The sequence below is a fragment of the Lithobates pipiens genome, unplaced genomic scaffold (assembly GCF_037356315.1).
Source record: "Lithobates pipiens isolate NorthernLeopardFrog02 unplaced genomic scaffold, aLitPip1_a1.2 Scaffold_16, whole genome shotgun sequence".
In the NCBI taxonomy this organism is placed as follows: Eukaryota; Metazoa; Chordata; class Amphibia; order Anura; family Ranidae; genus Lithobates; species Lithobates pipiens.
Window position 1 is genome coordinate 600,836,248 of NW_027507748.1, and position 18,633 is coordinate 600,854,880.

General features: G+C 47.9%; 1 protein-coding gene across 3 annotated transcripts in view; it reads left to right on the top strand.

Annotated features, from left to right (window-relative positions):
• RNF17 (ring finger protein 17) overlaps nucleotides 1-18,633 on the top strand; it is an 881,806-nt gene that overhangs the window by 208,672 nt on the left and 654,501 nt on the right. The gene's annotated exons all lie outside the window — the stretch shown is intronic.

Here is an 18,633-nt window from a genome sequence, read left to right on the forward strand (position 1 = left end):
ACCTTCAGACGTTCTACGAGCAAAAATTACGCATCTCATTTCTCAACCACCTATTACAATTTTGAAGGCCCTGGAGTACCAGGACAATGGAATTTCCCATAAAACGACCCCATTTTGGAAAGCAAGCACCCCCAACGTATAATCTGTGAGGCATAATGAGTCTTTTGAACGGTTCATTTTTTTCCCTGAAGTTTTTGGAATATGTGGAAAATTAAAACGCATTTTTTCTTTTTTTTTTTTTTTTTTTTTTTTTTACACAAAATTGTCAATTTATAAGATATTTCTAACACATAGCATGTATATAGCAAAAATTACAAAACACATTTTGCTACTCCTCCCAAGTATGGCGATACCACATGTGTAGGACTTTTACACAGCCTGGCCACATAGAGAGGCCGAACATTGAAGTAGTACATTCAGGCATTCTAGGAGCATAAACGATGCATCTCATTTCATTCCTACCTATCACACTTTTGAAGGTCCTGGACCACCAGGACAGTGAAATTACCCACAAAATGACCCCATTTTGGAAAGCAAACACCCAACGTATATTCTATGAGACATGGGCTGGAGATAGGTACTCGGGTACTCTGATGGGCTGGAGATAGGTACTCTGGTACTCCGATGGCCTGGTGACAGGTACTCGGGTACTCGGGTACTCTGATGGCCTGGTGACAGGTACTCGGGTTCTCTGATGGCCTGGTGACAGGTACTCGGGTTCTCTGATGGCCTGGTGACAGGTACTCGGGTACTCTGATGGCCTGGTGACAGGTACTCGGGTACTCTGATGGCCTGGTGACAGGTACTCGGGTACTCTGATGGCCTGGTGACAGGTACTCGGGTACTCTGATGGCCTTGTGACAGGTCCTCGGGTACTCTGATGGCCTGGTGACAGGTACTCGGGTACTCTGATGGCCTGGTGACAGGTACTCGGGTACTCTGATGGCCTGGTGACAGGTACTCGGGTACTCTGATGGCCTGGGGACTAGTATTTGGGTACTCTGAAGGGCAGTGACAGGTACTCATATGGACTGTGACAGGTACTCAGATGGACTGTGATGGGTACTCAGATGGACTGAGACAGCTACCCGGGTACTTTGATGGGCTGTGACAGGTACTCTGATGGACCGTGACAGATACTCGGGTACTCTGATGGACTCGGGTACCCTGATGGACCGTGACAGGTACTCGGGTACTCTGATGGACCGTGACGGGTACTCTGATGGACCGTGACGGGTACTCGGGTACCCTGATGGGCCGTGACGGGTACTCGGGTACCCTGATGGGCCGTGACGGGTACTCGGGTACCCCGATGGGCCGGGTACCCCGATGGGCCGTGACGGGTACTCGGGTACCCCGATGGGCCGTGACGGGTACTCGGGTACCCCGATGGGCCGGGTACTCGGCTACCCCGATGGGCCGGGACGGGTACTCGGGGTCACTCTTGATGGGCCGGGACGGGTACTCGGGGTCACTCTTGATGGGCCGGGACAGGTACTCTGATGGGCTGGGATTGACAGGTCCTCTTTATTGGGGGGGGGGAGCGGGCAATCGGTGTGATCCTTTCACAGCCGATCACTAAAATGTAAACAAACCGCGGTAACGAGATGTTACCAGGTTCTTCTCCTCACACACGATCGGTGTGTGAGGAGGAGAACCCGGTAACATCTAGTTACCGCGGTTTGTTTACATTTTAGTGATCGGCTGTTAAAGGATCACAGCCGATCACATGGGTAAACAGCCGGCCAATGGCTGTTTACCAGCGTCGTTGACGAGCACCGACGTGCACGCGCAGCGCAATCGTGCACATGCGCCGTGCACAGTCGGGGTGTGACCATCTGTGATGGGCCGTGACTTCATCACGGCCGATCACGTGGTAAACAGCCATAACCACGGTCTCCATGACACGCCGCCACAAAAGAAAAGGGATGCGTGTGCACGATCGCGCGCATTCCCTGTTTAAAGGGAAGGCCGTCATATGACGCCCTCCCACCACAATAGGTGCGCCGCTTGGCCGTCATTTGACTGCCGGCGGTCAGCAACCAGTTAAAGAATAAAAGTGGGGGGGAAAAAAATCTAAAAAGACTCGCCCACAAAGTAAGTTTAACTTTCCGAGGACAGAGTCCTAAAAAGTCTGGACCAACAAGGGCAGAGGTCCTGGGGGAGCGTTTTTTCGCCCTCCTGAGCAGTCCCAAAAGTCCCAATGACAGGCTAATCCCGGTGGGAGGAAGACTGGGGGCTTTTCTCCCACAATGGGAGTTGGTTTCCTCCAATCAATTTATACTAGGCATTGTAAGATGGGGGTACAGACTGCAGTTCTCATGCCCCCCCCCCCCCCCAGGTTGTTAATCACAGATCTAACAAGGTGTGCGGAGAAGGCTGCAGCCTTTCTGACTTCTCTGGAGGTCCAGACACGGGAGAGTCTGTGGATCTTTTTGCGTCAAGAGAACTCAAAAACTCCTATTCTTCTCTCTGAATCGGGGGGATGTAGCAATAGGAGTGGATGCTCTTTCTCAGAGATGGCCTTTTTGCCAAGTGCTATGCCTCTCCCCCTCCGGTGCTGTTGCCGGCAGTCCTGAGGAAATTTCAGTTAGAATACAACCCTAATCTTGATAGCTCCACACTGGCCCAGGAGGCCTTGGTTTTCTGTTCTAAAGAAGCTGTCGGTGGAACCGCCTTGGATACTTCCGGTCAGGGAAGATCTACTCTTTCAAGGCCCAAACTGCTGCCCTCAAGTGGAGAGGGGGAGCCTGGCTACTGAAGAGGAGATGCTGAAAAAGAAGGGGTTCTCCGAAAGGCTGATAGCGACTCTTCTCAGTTCTAGTGTTTTTCTTGAACAGCAACTGTCAGCGAATCCTTGGGTTTCCAGGTTCTTTAAAGGTTTAAGTAGACAGAGACCAGTCAGTTTCCATTGGGATCTATCTTTAGTATTGCAGGCTCTTACAGAGGATCCTTTTGCGCCTATCAGTTCTTGTACGTTAACATTTTTAACCCTCAAGACGACTTTTTTTTTTTTGGTAGCAATCACTACTGCGATGAGGGTTAGTGAGCTAGAAGCCCTTTCAAGGAGGACGTCTTTCCTTCAGGTTTTTCTGGATCGGATTATTTTTAAAACCGATCTGGCCTTTTTGCCAAAGGTAGCTTCAAAATTCCATAGAAGTCAGGAAATTTGTTTGCCTACTTTTTGTTCGTATCCTGTGAGGGAACAGGAACATGTCTTCCACAAGTTAGATGTGAGGAGGTGTGTGTTAAAATACCTGGAGATTACGGAGAAATTTAGGAAGTCCGATGCATTTTTTGTTTCTTTTTCAGGGGCTAGGAAGGGGTCCAAAGCCTCTAGAAATACTATAGCCAGGTGGATAAGGTTGGCAATCAGTCAGCCATACATGGCAAAGGGGGTGGAGGTCCCGGAAGGTATTAGGACCCATTCCATTAGGGCTATGGCAACGTCACAAGCCGAGTGGGCTGGTGCTACACCCGAGCAGATCTGCAGTGCAGCAATGTGGTCAAGTTTTAAGACTTGCGTTAAGTCCACAGACTGGACTTATTGTCTGCCCAGGAACAGGCCCGGTAAGTAACTGATTTTTTTCTGCCTAGTGAAGGAGATGGACCTAGGAACCCTGCAGGAGCGCTCCGGGGCACACAAATGACCGGACTACCGATGTCTTTGTCACAGTGTGAGGTGGCCAGCAGCCACCCCGTACTGATCCGTAAGTGGGTCTGTGATAGGATTTCCCCAGCTAGTCCGGATGGTAAGTACAGCTCTCCCTGCCTCTGCGGGACTGAGCAGCTGGGCATTCCCTGGGAGGTCGATTCGGGGGTCCCTCTCCACCATCTCTTCTCTCCCCGGTCCCAATTCCCCCCTGTGGGGGTTGCTGCATGATGGGCTGCTGAGCATTGTCTGTACCTGTAGCCAGGGGTCCCCTGGGGGGCTTTCACCTTGGGTGGGGGTGGGGCTGTGCTGGGTGGCTGTATCCCTGGGTGTCTGTGTTCTCCCTGCTGGCTGTGTGGAGGTCTGCATGTGCTGCCGCCATTTTCACTGTACAGTAGTTTGTCGGCCATTTTTGGTGTGCCTCAGTGGGAAGCATGGTCGGGCCATTTTTCTGTAGCTCGGCGGGCGGCCATTTTCTCTGTGATTATGTCCGTTATACAGGGTGGCCATATTGTTGTAGCCCAGCGCGGTTTTTATGCTCATCGCTTGTCCCTACTGCGGAGAACAGCGCTGTTTCTCACTCGGGACACCTGGGAGCTGACATAGGCACGTGTAGCTGAATGGCGCAGAACTCTCAGGGGGATGAGCATTGCGGTGGGGTCCCCTCAGTCTGCAGCAGCTGGGAGGGCTGGACTGTGCACCTGCCCTAAATCCCCAAGAGTGGCAGACAGGATGGGTCAACATGGCTTCAGAAACTGTTGTTTCTTCCCCAGAACTTGTAATTGCATCCGGCTCACCTGCAAACAGTTCAGAGCCTTTGAACACTTTGTCGGCAGTCCTTGAAATGTTTGTTGCCAGAGGGGAGGCGGTATGCGGGCGCAAAGGTGGTAAAAAGCGGCCCCTGTCCTAATGCAGACTCGGGACCAGCGGAGACTGGCGGTCCCTGCTCTGTTGCTTCAGATGACGCTAACCAGGACCGGTCAGACAGTGAGGATGAGTCCCCGTCCGGGTCCACGTAAGACAAAGCACTAGTTGGAGCACTTATCACAGCTGTGCGTGATACCCTGAAAATTCAGGATACAGCAGGTCCCTTTGCTGAAGTAGCGGTCCCTTTTGGCTCCTGTAAGCCAGCCTGTACACATAAGGTGTTTCCTTATTTGACTTAGATAAGTTCATATACAAGGAATGGGGTAAGACCGCAACGGACCTTTTCAGTCCCAAAATATGACTGTGCGCCTACCCCTTTGAGGAGAGCCTTCTCAAAAAAAGGGTCAGCTCCTCCGGTCGTGGACCTCCCAGTATCCAGATTAAACAAAGTAACCACAATCCCGGTAGAGGGGGACTCCTGCCTTTATGGACTCCACGGACAGGAAGGCAGAGGCAGTGGCCCCGTTCCTTGTATATGGTTGTGGGGTCAGCAATGCGACCAGTACTGGCCTCTGCATTTGCACTGCGATTTGGGGGAGCAACAGGCTTTTCCTGTGTGCGTGAAACTAGCAGACCAGTTAGTGCAAGGTCTTAAGTACGTTTGTGACGCGGCTCTGGATACCCTTCTATTATCCAGAGCTTCAGTGTCAGCAGTGGTGCTGAGGCGCCTGATTTGGCTAAAATGCTGGTCTGCGGACCAGGCATCAAAATAAATAAGTTAAAAAGCCTTGACAGATCTTCCTTGGTGATTGGCTCTTTGGAGCCTCGTTGGATGACATTAAGAATGTCACAGGTGGGAAGAGTACCTTGCTCCCACAGTCCAGGAAGACATGGAGCCACGCCGCCGGCAAGGACCCTCATTTTACGCTCAAGGCTTTTTCGTCCGTCCGGGACTTCAGCTAAATGCTCCCAGTCCAACAGGACGATCTCTAAGGGACCAAAGCATCCCTGGAAACGCAAGCTTGCAAGCAAAAGTGCTACCGTGTGAAGGTTGGCCCCGCCCTTCTCCTTCGGGCGTTCGGCCATCCGACCAATGGGTCTGCAAACTGATTTCCTCTTGCTACAAGTTTTTCTCTTGGCCACCAAACTGATTCTTCCCTTCCCAGCATACCCTTACTCCTGATTCGCCGGGAGGCCCTAATGGGGGCGTTAACGGACCTGCTAAGCCGCGGGGTCATGGTGCTTGTTCCGGAGTCGGAAAGGTTCCAGGGATTCTACTGTAATCTGTAGTCCCTAAAAAGGAAGGGATACCTCCAATCTTGGACCTGAAAGCCCTCAGTTGCTTTGTGGACACAGGGTTTTTTCCACAAAGCCAGTTGCCATTGGAATTTGGACCGTTGTCTGCATGAAGGGAGGAAAGAACGAAAACTTTCTCATTATCCCTCCACTTCACAGCGAGCAAGTTTTTACACTTCAAGCAGACCCTTACCCAGCCTAAGACGGGAATCTACAAGCCGCTGGGGAAAGCCCTGGCGATTAGATCGCACAATGCCACATGCGCCAAACTGATGATCAAACAATGGACTAAAAAGTGGCATGCTCGTGTAATAGGAGTACTGAGGGAGAGGAGACTGACAGCGCACGAGTGAGGTTTGCAGCGCAGCAGCTGCAGACTCATGCGGTGATCTGACCATTCAATTCGCTTTTAGTTTACTCTATATGTGAGTGGCTCTTTTTACGCTGATCCTGCTGTGTTACAAGCAATATTGCGCAATGTTTTCTTTCTTCCTTTTATATATGAAATAACTTATCTGGAGTGGAAGAAGCAGGAATATCCCCCCCCCATGTTTGGTTCAACTTTAGTGATGGAGAAAAAGTGTGGCGACCTTTTACTGTGGTATTTTCATTAATTTGATTCCTTTGATGTGCCCAGGACGGGCCCCCTTTTAGTGTGGAGCTCTCTGGATAAGTACACTTTATACAATAATTTATTCATACACATAACTTTTTATTAATGCGGACCTTTTTTCTGGATTAGTACCTATTGCAATTGTTTTAATTTAGTTACATTAATTATTTGGCACACTGGCTGTGTGGCGTTTGCACCATTAATTCATTTATCCTATCTATTTCATCTGATTAACCACTTCAGCCCCGGAGCATTTTACCCGCTTCCTTACCAGAGCACTTTTTGTGATTTGGCACGGCGTCGCTTTAACGGACAATTACACGGTCATGCGATGTTGAACCCGAACAAAATTGACGTCCTTTTTTCCCACAAACAGCTTTATTTTGGTGGTATTTGATCGCCTCTGCGGTTTTTATTTTTTGCGCTATAAACAAAAAAGAGCGACAATTTAAAAAAAAAAATTTTTTTACTTTTTGCTATAATATCCAATTTTTAAAAAAACAAAACGATTTTTTTCGGCAGTGTAGGCCGATACTTATTCGTATACATATTTTTGGTAAAAAAAAAAAAACGCAATTAGCGATTGATTGGTTTGCGCAAAACTTATAGCATCTACAAAATAGGGGATCGAGTTATGGCTTTTTTTTTTAAACTAGTAATGGCGATCTGCGTTTTTTTTTCCGTGTTTGCGACATTATGGCGGACACTTTTGACAAATTTTTGGGACCATTCACATTTATACAGCGATCTTGCTATAAAATTGCACTGATTACTGTGTAAATGTGACTGGCAGGGAAGGGGTTAACACCGTGGGTCGCTGCAGGGGTTAATATGTTCCCTATGGGAGTGATTCTAACTGTGGGGGGAGGGGACTCGCAAGGAGAGGAGACCGATTGGTGTTCCTCTGTACTGATAACACACCATCGGTCTCCTCTCCGCTGACAGGACGTGGATCTGTGTGTTTACATACATCCACGATCCTGCTGTTTTCCCGGGCAATCGCGGGAGCTCAGCGGACATCGCGGCCGCCGGGCACACGCACAGGGTCCCGATCGATGCCGATGCTAAGTGGGGTGTATGCTGCGTGCATTGATGTTAGCGATACTGTCACTAATCTGACGCTTCCTGGGGCTACGCAAACCCTAGCTGACCCTAATTCCCAAGTGATATCACCCGCTGGACAATCAGTGTTGAATCTTTATTGGGTAATGGGTATGAAATACAAACCAGCGTCACCCGTAACAGTTATACGGTGATCACTGGTGAAAGGTTCATCTAGGGGCCAATCGGGGGTTATAACCATTATTTTATTTTTTTTCAATATCATTTTTATTAAGTGTAATAAAACAATTGCAACAAGCTCTATGTGACAGTATAGTTTGTACAATCAATGAATATATTATTGCAGCCTTCTGGATGTAGCCATCTTATCACCTTACACAAACATCAAGCGTGAATTCAGAAGAGTGAACACATATCCAGCTCCGACCATTCAGTTTTTCAAAGTACAGGCAACATCATTATTCCATCATCAAGAGAAAAGTAAAGAAGGACTAGGTTAAAAAGGGGTTGCCTGAATATTCTTGAGTAACCAGTTGCTCCCTTCTCAACCTCTACCTCCCTAATGGGAACTTGCTGTGCAGAGGGAGCTGGGAGTCAACTGGGCACGCCCGTCAGCGTGAAATATCTGTAGTTCTTGCAATGTTGGTTCAATGAGTGGGTGCGCCCGTGTTACTCCTGACCAGCCCGGTCCACTCCAGGGCAAACCTTCAAGTGGGAATGGTATGGATTCACGTTCCAGACACGCCAACAGCTTATCCTTCAGGTGCCTGCACCAGTCCACTACTCTGTTCATGTGTACCGCTGTATAGTACCATGCCGGGTCCGGGAGGCCAATCCCTCCCTTGTCCTTTGGTCTGAGTAGTAAGGCTCGGCTGAGTCTTGAAGGCTTGCCCTGCCATACGTATCGAATAAAGACGGAGCGCAGGGCTTTAAAAAACGATTGGGGGATTTTTACTGGTAAGGCTTGTAAAAGGTATAAGAGCCTTGGCATTACACTCATTTTGAGCACATTGCATCTCCCAAACCAAGAGGTTGCCAACTTTGACCATCTTTCTAGATCCACGGTAAAGCTTTTCAGGAGAGGCTGGAAATTCAATTGGAAAACAAGATGTGGGTCTGGGGGAACATTGGTTCCCGGATATTGTATAGCATTAGTTGCCCAGCGAAAGAGAAAATTGGTGCTTAGACTCCTCTGAGCATTGGTAGACAGGGAGAGGTTAAGTGCCTCCGATTTCTGCAAGTTAATTTTAAAATCTGATAAAATTCCATAACGTCTTATTTCCGCTAAGAGATTCGGCAATGTAATGTGTGGCTCCGAGACATAAAACAAGAGGTCATCTGCGAAGGCAGCGACTTTGTGGTGGTGCGAGGGGGTGTCCAGCCCCTTAATGTCTATGTTCTGTCTGATGTGGTGTAGCAAGGGTTCGAGCGGTAGCACAAACCGAAGGGGGAACAATGGGCATCCCTGCCTCGTTCCATTGCCAATAGTGAAACGCGACGAGGCAAACCCCCCTGACCCTGACCATCGCCGTCGGTGATGAATAAAGAGCTGTCCATGAAAGCATAGGGGGGGGGGGGGTATTCCCAGACGTGGCAGGGTGGCTAGTAAAAAAGGCCAGCTCACCCTGTCGAACGCTTTTTCTGCGTCTACAGATAGCAACATAATCGGTAATTTAAGGCGCCTAGCGCGTTCTATGACATTGATTGTCCTGCTAATGTTGTCTCGGGCTTCCCTGTTACGAATAAATCCCACCTGATCCAAGGGTATCAGGCGTTGAAGAATGGGCGCCATCCGTTCCACCAGTATTTTGGTAAAGAGTTTAAGGTTGCAATTCAATAAGGAGATGGGCCTGTAGCTAGCACAGAGAAGCGGGTCCTTCTCCGGCTTGGGTATGACTGAAATGCTGGCCTGTAAGAGCTCTGGTGGAAAAGTCTGACCCTCCAATAGGGCGTTGAAGGCTGACACAAACGACGTGGACAACAGGGAGAGGAAGGCCTTATAGTAAGGGACCGTAAACCCATCTGGGCCAGGTGTTTTGCCTTTGGGTGAGTCCACTAACGCCGCCGACAATTCCTCCGGGGAGATTGGCTGCGAGAGCAGCTCAATCTCCGATGTCAGCGAAGGGAGGTTTGCCGAAGCTAGATACGCGTCGATGGCCACTTAGCCAGCCTGGAGGGCATCTCCCGAGTCCTGGGGGTGCAAGTTATAGAGGGCTTCATAGAAGGATCGGAAGCACTCCGCTATCTCTCGCGAATCGTGAAGTTTGGCTCCCGAAGGGGAGGTAATGGTCGGAATGAAGGACACGTTGCATTGGCTACGCAGGGCAGATCTTTATTTACTGGGTCCAAAGGTGAGAGGAAATTTAAAGTTTTGATAAGATGGGGGGAGAGTAACTCTTGGAAGGTTTTGTAGTAACCGACAGGCAAGCCATCCGGTCCCGGACTTTTACCTGGTTTTAGCTGTTTCAAGGCCGTTGATAATTCTTCAAGACTAATCCTACCGTCTAAAGTCTGAAAATCCTCTGTTGAAATCGGGGATACCCCATATTGCTTAAGGAAATCGGTGATTGCTTTTTGCCTGACAGTTTCCTGATCTATCGAATTGGTAGGGGATAAATTGTAAAGTTTTGAAAAATAATCTACAAATTGTGTAGCTATACTTTCTGGTGCAACGTGGGCCTTGCCATTGGGATCTATTATTTTGTGTATGGTTGCTGTTGCTTTTTTGTGTTGTATTGCTTTTGCCAGAAGCTTTCCGGATTTATTACCGAACTCATAGAACAGCTTCTATGTTAAAACATATTTACGCTGCAATCTTTTTTTCAACTCATGTCGAAGTTCCTCCTTTGCCTGTAGCAGATCTGATGATGTGCGTTGAGCGAGCGATGCTTTATGCTCCCGCTCTAATGTATTAATCTTCTTAATTTGTTTCTATGCGCGGCTATTGAGATAAATTCACCTCTTAAGGCCCATTTATGTGCCGCCCATATGCTTGATGACTTGGTTCCCTCAGAATTGTTCTCTTGAAAATATTGCATCAATCTAGAGCTAATCTTTTGTGTAATTTCTATGTCAACAGGGAATTGTCCAAACACCAGATCTGATTTGGGGTAGGAGTATGTGGTATATTTAATGTCATAGAAATAGGATTATGATCCGAAATTACCAGCGGTTCTATTGTTGCTTTAGTGATTAACGTCAAATCATTTTTGGAAATAAAGTGGTCCAATCTGAAGTATTTATGATGGGGAGTCAAATAAAATGTGAAGTCTCTGTCGTTTGGATGCAATGTGCGCCAGGTGCCATGTAATGTCAATTCTTGCAGTTGTTTTTTAATGTCTCGTAAAGCTCTGAACGGAAGAGCTCTGAATGAGGATCCATTGGAGGAATATTGGGTTGGATTTAAAGTGACGTTGAAATCCCCACTTACTATAACCATACCCTCATAGAACTCGGTGAGCAATTGTAATGTTTCACGGAAGAAGGGAACTTGTCGCTTATTAGGAGCATAGAGGTTTGCTAAAGTAATTTGTCTGTTATATAGGGTTCCTTTGATAAAAAGATATCGACCCTGTGTATCCTGTTTAATTTCAGACACTTTAAATGGGTAATGTTTCAAAATTAGTATAGCAACTCCTTTAGATTTTGAGCTGTCCGTGGTAGCATGGTATACCGTAGGAAAATGATGGTTGTGGAGTTTAGGTATATTGTTCGTGCGAAAATGGGTTTCTTGTAAAAACACTATGTGTTTTTTTTTTTTTTTTTTTGTAACATGTAAAGCAACTGTGATCTCTTCTGGGGAATGTTTAGACCTTTAACATTGTGAGAAGTGAATTTAACCTGTGAGTCCGGTCATGGTAAAGGTGTAGCTGCTTGTCCATTATGGGCGGGGGCTAAATCTGACATGATTCTGATGAAATTTTTTTTTTCCCGGTCAGGGGTAGATAGTGTACAGGGGCAAGGGTAAAGTTATGAGGTACGCTAGTAGAGGTTTTATAAAAATTCTCCCACAGATATGTGTCGGTGAGTGCGTCTGGGGGTGTTATTAAACTAACCTAAACTGTTTAGGAATAGTTCAGATGGGTACAGTGCTGAATCAGTGGTCTGAGCTTGTATAGCTATATACGAGCCAAACCGCAGCACTGATTTGGGGTTGACCAAGATCTAACACGAGTCTACCTTCAATGGAAACTATGAAGCCACCGTTGACGCTCACAAACGCTGGCACATGGGGAGAGTGTTCAATAAAGCTCAGAAAAATGTAATTTGTCTGTCTTAGGGAATCATAGGTCTGTAAGTGTGTGGTAAGGGAAGTAATTAGAGTTTACAGAAGCCTGGAAGATATATGCTGTCGTGGAGGTGTAACCCATTCAGCTTGACAAGGGATTATTCCCAGTTAACCAAAAACTAAACGTAACCTACCCTGCGATATGCTAGCAAGGGTGTAAAATGAGAGTATTGCTGAGATAGGGTGCTTACCAACCTGTATTTTACACCTTTCACGCTTAACCATCAAAAAAGCTTTAACAAAACTTGTATTATTAAACAGAACTAAACATGGAAATTTTGCAATCCGCACCAAAGTACAGTAGCCTACATTTGCTGGAATTTTCTAGCAATTATCAATGAGCTATAGTCATATACCGGATAGTCCGCTTATAGGGAATGTCCCCAGAGTGTGCCCGTAGCTTATGATTAAAGGGGGTTCACTTAGTTACGGGTCCCTGTTTGTCCCCAAAAATCTATTCAATCCCCTGCTCAGACTGCGCTGCAAGGGGGTTTCAGAGTTCTACCAAGCCCTCCATATGGTGTGTCAGGGCCCCCGCGATACCTGCATTCTTTCATCCATCCCCAGTTAGTAGAGGTATTGGGGCATCCAATACAGGTTAATCGTGTATGATCACCGGCAGGAACATTATGAACTAAGTGAAGCCCTTTCCCTAGCGTGCAACAGCCTCCTATATGGTGAACAGGCAAACATTTAAAAAAAAAAAAAAAAAAAATGCAAGTGATATAACCAGAGTCTCTTATCCTTTCTTTTTCTACTATATTCCATCTTACATCCCGGATAGTGCCCCTGTTGCCTGCCTCTTGGACACAAAAGGTCACGGCTTAATTATTTCTATCCAATATAAACACCTACCACATTGAAAACAAATGCTATCATGCAAATATTGTACTCATTACCCAATGTCCAACGTGTGTCATATACTGATGACGGGAAAAAATAGGCATAGCATGTAGAGGTTTATCAGAGGATTTCTCAGCCAAGCCAAGGCATCAGTTCAGCCTAATAGCAGAAGACCGGGCTGGAATTATACGGTCATGCTAATGTACCTAAAAAAAAAAAAACATACTTGAATAGTTTTAAGTTTGTAATGGACCAGGCATGTAGGTGGTGCTGTGATGATCCAAGTGGGGCATTGAAGTTCATGCCAAGTCGTTTGGGGCACCACTCATAAAGAAAGGAGCAGATGGTCTTTATTAGCATTTTGACAGTTAGCGCCCGTACTTGGAGTATTTAGCGATGCATATGCCTACAGGACAACAATATCTATCCAAACATTGTATAAGTGGGCAAACTGAAAAGTGGTGGCAGTCCTATGCAACTCAAGCAGATAGTTCGTCCTGCTAACTTTGAGGGGAGGCAAAGTAAAAATCTAGAAAACTTGTACAAGTATGCCACCACAGGACTTCTCCTTACCTGACCGGGGGGAGACAGTGGCTTCTACTCGTTAATCTCTCCGGGCTCTCCGGGAACGTGGAGATTCCGCAGGGCTGTATCCGTGATCTGCTATGGTCTCCTGCGGTGTTGGGAATCCTGGACTTCCATCAGCTCTTCTGGTGGTGTCGATCGTTTGGCTGAGTATATGCGGTAGTCTGCATACCAGTTGGGAACATCCACTGGCGGTAAGTCGAGTGTGTGACAAAATTGACGCAGATCTTCTGGTGTTTTCAGCAAAGCCGTTCTGCCTCTGTGGGTAGCAGACAGACCCAAGGGAAACTTCATCTATATTGTATTCCCTGCGCGCGTAGAACATCCAGCAGCGGTTTTAAATCCCGGCGGTGTTGCAACGTTATGGAAGATAGATCTTGAAAGACTTGAATGGGTGTACCTCCATGTTACAGTTGTTGTTTGGCCCTCGCGTGTCTCAATATCTCCTCCTTAAATCTTTAGTCAACTATACAGCAAATTATGTCCCTCGGGGGATCAGTCTCCTTGCCTTTAGGGCGTAAAGCCCTATGAATCCTCTCCATTTCAATCTGAGTCTCACGTGGCCTATTCAGCAGGTTGTTGAACAAAGTCGTCACCTCTGAAGATAAAATGTCGGAATCAATGCTTTCTGGCAGTCCTTGGATCCTGAGGTTGTGGCGGCGGCCATGATTACCAAGGTCTTCGATATGACGCTGTGTTTCTCTCAGCTGTATTGTGTGACTGTCGATCTTTCTAGTGTCTCTATGGAGGACATTATCGTGCTGCGCAGTGATTTTTTTCAACCTCCATGACTCTGTCACTCAGCGCGTGTATGTCCACCCTCAGCCTTGCTATGGCAGCTGACAGTGTGTCTTTAATATCCGCTGCTATGGCGCATAGATCATACAGGCTGACAGGAGTTTGCAGAGAATTCCCTCTATTATCTGTGAGCACCTGTGGTGAACCGAGAGGGGCCTGTCATGTCCGGCCCTGGCGGGACTGTAGTCTGTGAGGGGTTGTGGCGGGAAGCTGCCATGTTACCTCTCTGCGCTCTGAACATGTCGGGGATATTCTGGTTGTTGCCTCCCGTAGTTTCTCAAGGCAGAAGTGTTGCGGGAAGCTTTCCCTATCGTACAGTGGCAAAGATCTGCTGGATCTCTCCGGTTTAGTGGAAAAATGAGAGTCAACAGCGGGAGCGATTCACTCACACGTGCATCGCTGTGTACGGCCAGGCCACGTCCCCCGTTACAACCTTTAATAGGTAGTATATGGGGGATCCTGACGCTATAAAAAGCTGACAGTGAACCTAAATAACTAATAGGTTAACTAGCGTCACCGATCAGAAATCAGAGAAATTATCGCTTAATGACATAGGCGACGTGGAGTAAAAGAGTTAACTGGGGGGAGATCAAGCAATCGTGCCCCCCCGCTCGTGGGAGGGGAGTAAAAAAGCTTTGCTTTTTGCGCAAGATTAAAGATCCTTTGATCTGCTATCAACAGCCGGCTGGGTGACAGGCTGGATACTCTTATCCATTGTTCTCCCCAGCCTCGCCAGCGAGCCTGCACAGACCATAGCTCCGTGCTGGGTCAGCCATCGACATGCCTCAGCTCCAGAGGTGGACGTGAGCATAAATGCTCCGGGGCACACACATGACTGGGCTACTGATGTCTTCTTCACAGTGTGCCGAGCCAGCAGCCACCCCATACTGATCGGAGAGTGGGTCTGTAATGGAATGTCTCCCAGCTCTTCAGGACTGGTAAGTACAGCTCTCCATGCCTCGTGGGGCTGAGCAGCTGAGCATTCCCTCGTAGTCAGATTCGGGGGTCCCTCATCTCCCTCTCTTCTCTCCCTGTCCCTCCATCCCCCCTTTCCTGTGGGGGATGCTGCATGGGCTGCTGAGTGGTGTGTGCCATACACACAGTGGCTCTCACCTGGGGGGGGGGGGGGGGACTGCGTGCTGGCTGTGCCCTGGATGTGTGTAGGTCTCTCTCTGGAGGTAGTGTCTGTTGATCGGTGTAGTACTGTTCGACATTTATCTGCCGGTTTTGTTCACTGTCCCTCATACTGTATATAGTGCTCGGTGACCATCTTAGGTGGGGCAAGGAGCAGCTTGCTGTCTGGCCATTTTTCCTGTGATTATGTTCTTTATGCTGGACGCTTGGCGGCCATTTTCTTGAACCCTGAACTTGTTTTTGATCAGTTTCAGCGCCATTTGCAGCAGCTCTGCACAGTGCAGTCTGGTCTCCTATGCATCTGAGAGCTGACACAGGCACTACTAGCTGGACAGCGCAGAACCAGTCGGGGTGGTAGTCCTGCATGAAAGAGCCTCTCAGCCAGCAGCAGTTAGGAGGGTGGGACCATCACTGTCCTAAGTCCCCATCAGGTGGCAGACAGGGTAGGGTCAGCTTGCCTTCAGAAACTGGTGTTTCTTCCCCCGAAATCCAGGCAATTGCTAGCGGTTCACCTGCAGACAGTGCAGTGCCTCTGGACACTTTGTCCTCCATTCATTGCCAAGATGGAGGCGGTATGTGGGTGCAAAGTTGGCAAAAAACGGTCCCTGTGCCCCCCCCCCCGGAGAGCTCTGACACAGACTCAGGCCCTGCTGAGGCTGGTGACCCCTGCTCTTTCGTTTCAGATAACGCTGTCCAGGGCCGATCGGACAGTGAGGATGAGTCTCCATCCGGGTCCATGCGTGAAAAAGCGCTTGTTGGAGCACTTATCATAGCTGTGCGCGATACCCTAAAGATTCAGGAGCCAGCAAATCCCTCTGCTGATGTAGTGGTCCCTTGATTTGGCTAAAAAGACCTGACAGATCATCCCTTCCTTCGCGACCGGCTCTTTGGAGCCTCATTGGATGACATTATTAAAAATGCCACAGGTGGTAAGAGTACACTACTCCCTCATGCCGTAGGCAAGGGCCCTCATTCTCCACTCACAAACTGCTTTTTCGTCCGCCCGGGGATTCGACCAAGCATCCCCAGCCCTTTGGAGCCTCATTGGATGACATTATTAAAAATGCCACAGCCTGACAGGACGACCTCTGAATCGTCTTCCTGGAAGATAAATAATCGTACCCGGAAGGCCTACATCGCCATGTGTGAGGATCCTGCTGTTCTACAGCAAGGAATAGACCAGAAATTGTCTTTAAGCACCATTAAAGGACAAATATCAGCTTTGGCTGTCTTTTTTTCAGCGACCCCTGGCGTCTCACTCTCTAGTGAGCACTTTTGTTCAAGGGGTCCGACATGTAGTTCTTCCGGTGGGTCCACCGTTACCCCTGTGGGATCTGAACCTGGTGTTATTGGCGATTCAAAAACCGCCATTTGAAAATGGCAGAGAGATCCCTCTGACTCTTTCCCAGAAAGTAGTCTTTCTAGTGGCCATTACTTTGGCCATGAGGGTTTCGGAACTGGTGGCCTTGTCTTGCGAGTCGCCCTATCTGGTTATCCACAAGGATAAGGCGGTGTTGTGTCCGCAATCTTCTTTTCTGCTGATGGTGGTTTCAGCGTTCCACATCAATGAAGACATTGTGTTACCATCTCTGTGTCCGAAGCCAACACATCCTAAGGAGGTGGCCCTTCACTCCCTGGACGTGGTTCGGGCTCTGGAGGTGTATTTGTCTGTCTGCCACTGCTCCCTTTCGGAAGTCAGACTCCTTGTTTGTTTCAGTGGCTGGTCCGAAAAAAGGCATGGCGATCTCATCGGCCACCATTTCCAGGTGGATCGGACAGATTGTAGTATAGGCCTGCACCTTGAAGGGGCAGGTGCCCCCCTTTCCGGTCACGGCCCACTCCACATGGGCAATCGGAAGGTCTTTGGCCTTCCAACATCAAGCGTTTGTCGCTCAAGTGTGTAAAGTGGCGACTTGGTCGTCTGTTCACACTTTTACAAAATTCTACAAGGTAGATGTAATTTGCACATAAATTTTTCCTTTTTTTTTTTTTTTTGTAAAAATGCAGTACTTTTAAGAGAATGCACTGTTGCATTGGTCTCTGTCGAGGAGCACCCTTGTTTTTTTTGTGGGGAAAAAGTTATTCCCACACACTGGGTAAAGTTTATACTAGTTCCCACATGCCATGGTGGGTTAAGTTGTTGTTTTTTTTTATTTTTTTTTTTATGCTTTTTCCCTACCCCTCGTTTTGGCACTGTTTGGGGACGTCAGTCGGTTGATGATGCAGCCGATCTTTCTTCAAGTGCCTCCTTTGTAGTGCATGTTGAAACGACCACACCACATGTTTTCAGAGTTTCCCAGCTCTTCAGGGCTGGTAAATACGTCTCTGCCTTTTTCGGTGGGGGGAGCAGCTGGGCATTCCCCGGGGGGTCGATTCAGTGGCCACCCCACCTCCTTATCTTCTCTCCCAAGTCCCTATCACCCCTCCTTCCCCCCCCTCTGAGGGGGGTGTCTGCATGCGCTGCGGGCAGTGTGTGTGTGTGTGTGTGTGTGTGTGTGTGTGTGTGTGTGTGTGTGTGTGTGTGTGTGTGTGTGTCTCGCTGTTTCTCACCTGTAGGACTTTGTGCGGCTGCTGTTCAGTCCTGGTCCAGGTCTGGGGGTCCAAAAAAGGCAGTTTTTGTAAAGGATGTCTGTGTGTCGGCAGGCAGTTCATTTTTATTTTTTGCTCTTTTCACGGGGCCTGCCCCCATGGGGCGGGACTAAAGTTCTGTGTATTGTGTAACAATTTTGCCCAATTTCTCCTAATGGCAGGCTATACAACCCATTTAGTTTCAGAGGAGCTGTGTCGGTCGGTGAATTTGAAAAAATAATTTTACGGTGAGTACAAAAAAATCAAATTTTTTGGCACAGAAATGCATTATTTTACGCATTTCTACATTTAAACCAGAATTGCCACGTAGTTGCCCACCACATTAATTCAGATCTTCTTGCAAGGTCTACTTAGCCTAGTATCTTCCATAAATACTGGGATTGAGCTGTTTATGCCATCCTCCAGATTGTTTATGAATACATTATTTAGGATTGGTGCCAGGATAGAACCCTGGGGGACCCCACTTGCCACATCGGACCATTCCAAGTACTCCCCATTTATCACCACCCTCTGAACCCTCCCTTGTAGCCAGTTTTCAATCCATGTACTCACACTATGGTCCATGCCAACAAACCTCATTTTCTACATTAAAGGTTTATGGGGAACTGTGTCAAATGCTTTTGCAAAATCCAGATACACGTCGGTACTTCCTTTATGTAGATGGCGATTTGCCTCCTCATAGGATGTTAATAGATTTGTTTGTCAATAACAATTCTTCATGAATCCATACAGACGATGCCGTTTTCATTACTAAAATCTTGTATATAATCCCCCCCCCACGAGGGTGCTTCCTGTGCCTTTTCATGAGCATAAACCTTGCAGTTTGAGTTACTGACGTCCTCTCCATCCTTTGTAACCAGATTCCCTTCATCATTTTTTATGGGACCAATATGATCTGACCTGCCT